This window comes from Barbus barbus, assembly GCF_936440315.1.
Source record: "Barbus barbus genome assembly, chromosome: 21".
NCBI classification, from domain to species: Eukaryota; Metazoa; Chordata; class Actinopteri; order Cypriniformes; family Cyprinidae; genus Barbus; species Barbus barbus.
In genome coordinates, this window is record NC_136749.1 from 17,616,003 (window position 1) to 17,622,002 (window position 6,000).

Here is a 6,000-nt window from a genome sequence, read left to right on the forward strand (position 1 = left end):
AATCTGAGCGTATGCACACTTTATACGTAAATGAGGCCCCTGGTTCCATCGTCCTTTGGTCAAAATGTTCACACTTTATTCTATGACATAAAATGCACTGAAAGCTTTTACTTGTCTTGAAAAAGGCAGTAAATGGGACTGCAAAGATTGGTGAGGAATGTCATCACAGAACAGGTTAACTGTCACTAGTCCACCTTAATAGCCTTTTTGCTTTTAGAATTGCGCTCTTGCAAACTATTTAAACTCTTAGGGAAATGTATTTTGAATAAAGACTAAATACGTGTACGAAAGATTACTAAAGACATGCGCCCATGGTGTAATTGTTTACAGCCCATGTTTAGCTTTTTACTTGAAATGTGTGGTATTATCCTGCTTAATCCAGTGTAAACTAGTTTGTTGTTACACTCTTAAAAGTATTCTTTATTGACATTGGGGGTTCTATGGAAAGTCTTTATCATCCATGGAAACTTTCAATTGCTAAAAAAGGTTCTTTATAGTGGAAAAATGTTCCTCAAATTAAAATGTTCTCCACTTTGAGAAAAAAAAATTATTATAAGAATTGTTATTTTCAGAATTGTTTGTAACTTTTTTTTTTAAAGAGTGTAGCTAAAATGGAATCTCAGCTGGGTCAAGCTGATTTTCAGTGCCCAAACCCCCTCTAAAAGCAGACAGCAGACCTGGAGACCAGCTAAGACCAGCAAAAAAACATTCTGCTTCTGCTAGGGCTAGTTTTTCTAGCATATAGACAACACAAAAAAAACATCGCCTAAAAATGACAAAATTTCAATTAAGTTTACAGGCATTAAAACAAAAAATGACACACTCCACCTTTAAAACTTGTAAGGGAAAACATTTCATGGTCACCCAACATTGTTATTTAACACACACTCTTCCTTTCCCCACAGTACTTAATCTTAAATGACCTCTGAATGCTGCTGTCAGATGAAAATTTTGATTAGTTTGAACCCCCAATCAAAGGTAGGCTATTCACTGGGTTATGTATGAGAAAAGGGCTGTAAGCGAGTGTTGGTCTCTCTCCGTGTGTGTGTGTGTGTGTGTGTGTGTGTGTGTGTGTGCGCGCATCCGCCTCTGATTAGAGTCTGATGGAGACCCCGGGGAGCTAATCAAAATGAAAGAGAAACTGAATGAGGGAGAGTGCGAGAGAGAGAATGCTGTAATCAGAGTTTTTATTTAGGTTGATGGTGTGTGTAAATCATGCCCTGGCCTGGCTCTTGGAGCACCAGTGGAAGTCCTGGTGATCAGAGCTGTGAATGAATGCCTTAAGTGGGTGTATTTGCCGAGGGGGGGGGGTCCTGCGTCGTGCCGGTTATGGAACATTAGGCACAGCGCTTGAACAAACAACGCCCGCGGTCTGCTGAGGTTTGTGCTCTCCTGCATTCATGGGCACCTGTTTCAGAACAAACACAGCCCAAAGTCCTGGCTCTTAAAAATTCTCACACAACAAAACAAAAGGCTTGCATTCTGCTTTCCCAGGAATATAAAAGTTGGTCTTCTTAGCTTTTTTATTAGTTTTGTGGGCCTGTTATCAGAAAATAACATGCTAGCATATTGAACTTGACCCATATATCATGGGTGTTTAGTGTTTTTAAAATTGTTTTCAAACTGTATTTCTCGACCAGCTTATTGTGGGGAAAAATATCTGTACTCTGGAGGATGTAACATAACCCTTTTAGTTTATGTCCTCCAATGTACACATATTTTTTCCCACAATAATCTGATATTTCTTCTCAATAAGAGCCGGCAGGCAGATCAGTGGGTAAAAGCTCTGTAAAGCTTTGCAAATCAACATTTGTTCTGACAAACGAAACAGGGAATCAATTCTGAGAATAACATGTTTCACAGTACTTAGTTGAAAGCGAAAGAAAAGTGATCAAAGTTTTCCACCTCAAGCGTTTTTGAGAAATGAAATTCTAATCAATATCCATACCGCTCTGCTGTGTGTCAAGGACTATAGTGCTAGCTTTGTACCTCTGAGAGCTGCAGGACCGCATTTGTAAGGTCCTTTGTGTGCTGCTGTGGTAGAGGTAATGGCTCAGCTTTACGTTATTGCTTGACAGGAATGCTGCTGTATCCACAGGATTCAATTAGGAAGCCAAAGCAAGTCCACAATCACTACATTGGCCTTTTCACCCTTTCTCTCCTTTTCTCATTAGATCCCATGTTTTTTGTTGTCTGTCTCTCTTCTAACGCTCTCATTCACTCCTTAATTCGCTAACACACACACACACTAATGTTACTATGCACTTTGCACCCATCCCTCCTGCTGTTATCCCTCCCTTGTCAAGTTAGCTCCATTTGTTTATGTGTCATTTCCTCTGTAAAGTCGTTGGGTTCAGATCCATTTGTGGCATCGCAAATTGTTTTCTTAATGCAATTTAGATCTGACAAACAAAATCATGCAAATTCAACCATTTTTCAGCACGGGTGATAAGAAATAGAGAAAAAAGAGAAAAATGACTTCAGTCTAAACCTTTCTCTCCGTTTTCAGCTCTTTCTGACAAAGTGCCACGTGCCCAACTTTCAGTTCTGCATCATTAAACCTCAGAACCAATTTACTGCTGAAAGTGCCTAATCACAAGGATAGGCCTTTCACTGCTACATAAATCACATGTCAAGAGGTGCTTTTCTTTTTTTATCAGTGCTACTTTCTTTTTCTCCTTCTCTTGCTCATTTGCCCTCCCTCCCAACATCCCTGCCCTTGTGTTTTTCCTCTTCACACAAAATACATAGCTTGTTATTTATTTTTAGTCCTATAATTTCAGTTATACAGAGTAGTGAGAAAACCCCAACTGCATCTTATCATATTGTCAATTTTTTCTTTACCAAAATGTGTCAACGAAGCAACAGTAGACCTAAACATGAACCAGATTTGTTTCAGCTACTATGTGCTTGCATATTTATTAGATACAAGTTAGATACAAGTTAGATACAAGTTGAACTGATAATGTTGATTTTATATCACACATAAGCACCGTATGAGAAAACATAATGTGCTCCAGAAGGACTGTTAATAGAGTGATTCTATACATAAAACATCACACTTTAACACTAAGCAGGTAACACTAACTAGAATGATTAACACAACTATAAACCTTATTAACTGTCACCAACAGCTGTATATTCTCCATAAGCCTTTATTTTATACTAAATTTCATTTAATTAAATATTCAGGAGCAAGAGTCCAACAAACAGTGATGTATATATAAACATAAATTGTAATTGTCATAAAAAAATTATTTTTATTCAAACCTAACATTAATTTTATTTTTATTTTATTTGACTTTTCATTGTCTCTCCCTCCTGTCTCCCACTTGTCTCTTTCACCCATGTACAATCTGCCTAATCTTCTTCATTCTCTCCCCTCACTTCTCCTGCCTTCTTTCATCCTTTTAAAGTCTTTTTTCCTGCTCTTCTCTCTGTTTTTACTTCTATCTGTATTCTCTCATTACAAGGATTTTTTTTTCTAAACACTCAGCCGGCAGAGTTTTTGTTTGTCTCCTTTTTGTGGCAAATATATGAAGTTTTTATCTTCTGCAACTCTCAAACAGTTTATGCTTTTTAAACATAATGGAAGCAAGTTTGTCACACAACAATGATCCACCTGTGACTGTGGCTAAACGAAATGTGGATGAAACGCTATAAACCAGATTCTATCTCAAGAAACCTCTCAACATAATTTCCTTCCTGTTTGAGGGTAAACAAAGAGAGATGTCTCTCCATTGTAAACATTGTCTCACTTTTTTCACGCTGTTTTTCATCTTTTACTTCTGTGCACAAGCTTTCATTATTATTTTAAACCAATATTTTTCCAAGTTAATTCCTTTATAATGTTTTTTTCTTAAATGATTATCTTGACATCAAAGGTTTTACATCCAATCAATAATATTTTAGTTAAAATTCATCTGTAACTTAGTAGAAGCAGCGAAATTAGGGATATATGGTTTTGTGCATGCAGTGAAATTGTCATTTCAATGAATGAATGAATAAATAGTCAATTTATTCTTCTTGTCAATACAATATCTTGTTGTCTAAATGACAAACTGTCATCTGGAATAATGCTTAGACACCTAAAAGGGGGCACAATCAATTTCAGCTGTAATACTTTTAACTTTTTAATAGGTAAAAACCAATTCTAAAACACTTTTTTATTTGAGCTTCCTCTAGATAAAAAGCATTTGAAATGAGTTAGGTTTGTAATATTTAAAAAGCTATCAGTACTTTTCCAAGGCAATTTTCAGCTTTCCCTTTGCTCACAGTCATCTTCTCACATCTACTTCACCTCATTCACTCTTGTGTTTATATTCCCACTAAAGAAACGAGCTGATAGGTAGAGGTGAGGATAGGAGACACAGAACAAGGGGTGTGCAAACGAGGGAGAGAAGGGGCAAAGTGATGGAGGAGAAAGGGGGACAGGCGAAGGAGTGAAGAAAGAAAGGAAGGAGAGATAAATCACATTGTCACAGAGTTTCCTGCTGTCTGCAGATGACTGATTAAGTCATTCTCAGAACCCCAGCATTGGGGCCCTCAGCATGAGCACCATCTTTCCCCTGCATTCTTATTATCCTCTCCATAATTTACTGCTTATGCGTATGTGTGTGCGTGTGTGTTTTCTGAACTACACCGATTGATTGCTTCGCCCCCTTGCCAAGCAGAGGGAAATAAAAGATTATTTCTGAAATCATATTTGCACAGTTTACCTGGTCGCTGATCAGCTTCTATGCTAGAGGAGAATTTGGAAGGCTGTAGTCCTGGGAGAATGCCTAAAAAAAAAAAAAAAAAAAAGAAAATCCTTTCCACATGCAAAGGTGAAGTTTGAGGTTGAGACTTGGCATACTGCCCTTTCTGCACTGGCCTGGTTTTAAACTGAATTGGCAATATAATTCAACCAGCACTAAAAGCTCCACTCTCCTTAACACCTTTCAGTGGAATCATTGGTCAGAGCAGACAGCACTAGTCCTTTGGCCAACAAAGACATGTTTATAACAGCCCGATTGAATGCATCGTCACAAAGAAACAAAGCCTTTCCTGGTGAGAGATGATACTTCAAATACATCACTGGAGAATTAGATTACTGTCGCGTCAAGGTGAATAAAAACTGTGCTACTAATATTACTTTCACTTTAATAAATGTATTCATGTCAGTTAGACATTTACAGTCATTTCTAACAAGAAAGAAAAACAACTTAAAAAAAAAAAAGTCACTAGGGCTCTTATGATAAATGTGTTAGAATGCACAAATAGTAAAAGTCAAATTAAATGTAGCATAAAAGCAAAGAAACAAACCTTGACAAATGAACTTACATACATTTTTAAACAGCTCTTTTCACATGGCAAATTATTCCAAAGCAACTGTACAAACAATAGTGCTTTGCAATCCCCAGTAGCAAGCCAAAGGCAATAGTGGGGGTGGGGGGGGGGGGGGGGGGGGTCCTTAAGATGTTTATAGGAAGAGGTCTCAGCTGGGACTCATCCTGACATTTTTAGACAAATTTAGACAAAAATACAGTAATTTATAGAAAACATATGGGCCAGTTGTCAAAAAATGTATTCCAGTGCATATTTCTCTGCTGTTGTCAAGGAAAAATATGTATGTTTGTTGTCACAATGGGAGCCTGCTTTTAAACTGCATATCTTAGGCTATTTAATGGCTAAATTTACACTTAAGTTAAACAGCATGTATGTAACATGAAGATATTGTCATTTTAATTTGGATGATAGCATTTATGAGCAATAATCAGACAGTTTTGAACTAGATGTTTCAAACCAATATCAAAACCACTGGCATAAACCAAATGTTGTTTCAAATGAACCGTAAATTTGGTCATGTATGTGTCTCCAATCTGTCGTCTGGGAACATGAACACTGACACACACAGACAGACACACAATGCCTTTCAAACTTCAGCCTCTGTGTGTGGCCTGATTGTCTGCCAATTGACACACTACTATATGCTGCTTTTCAAAGCCAAATCCTTTTCAT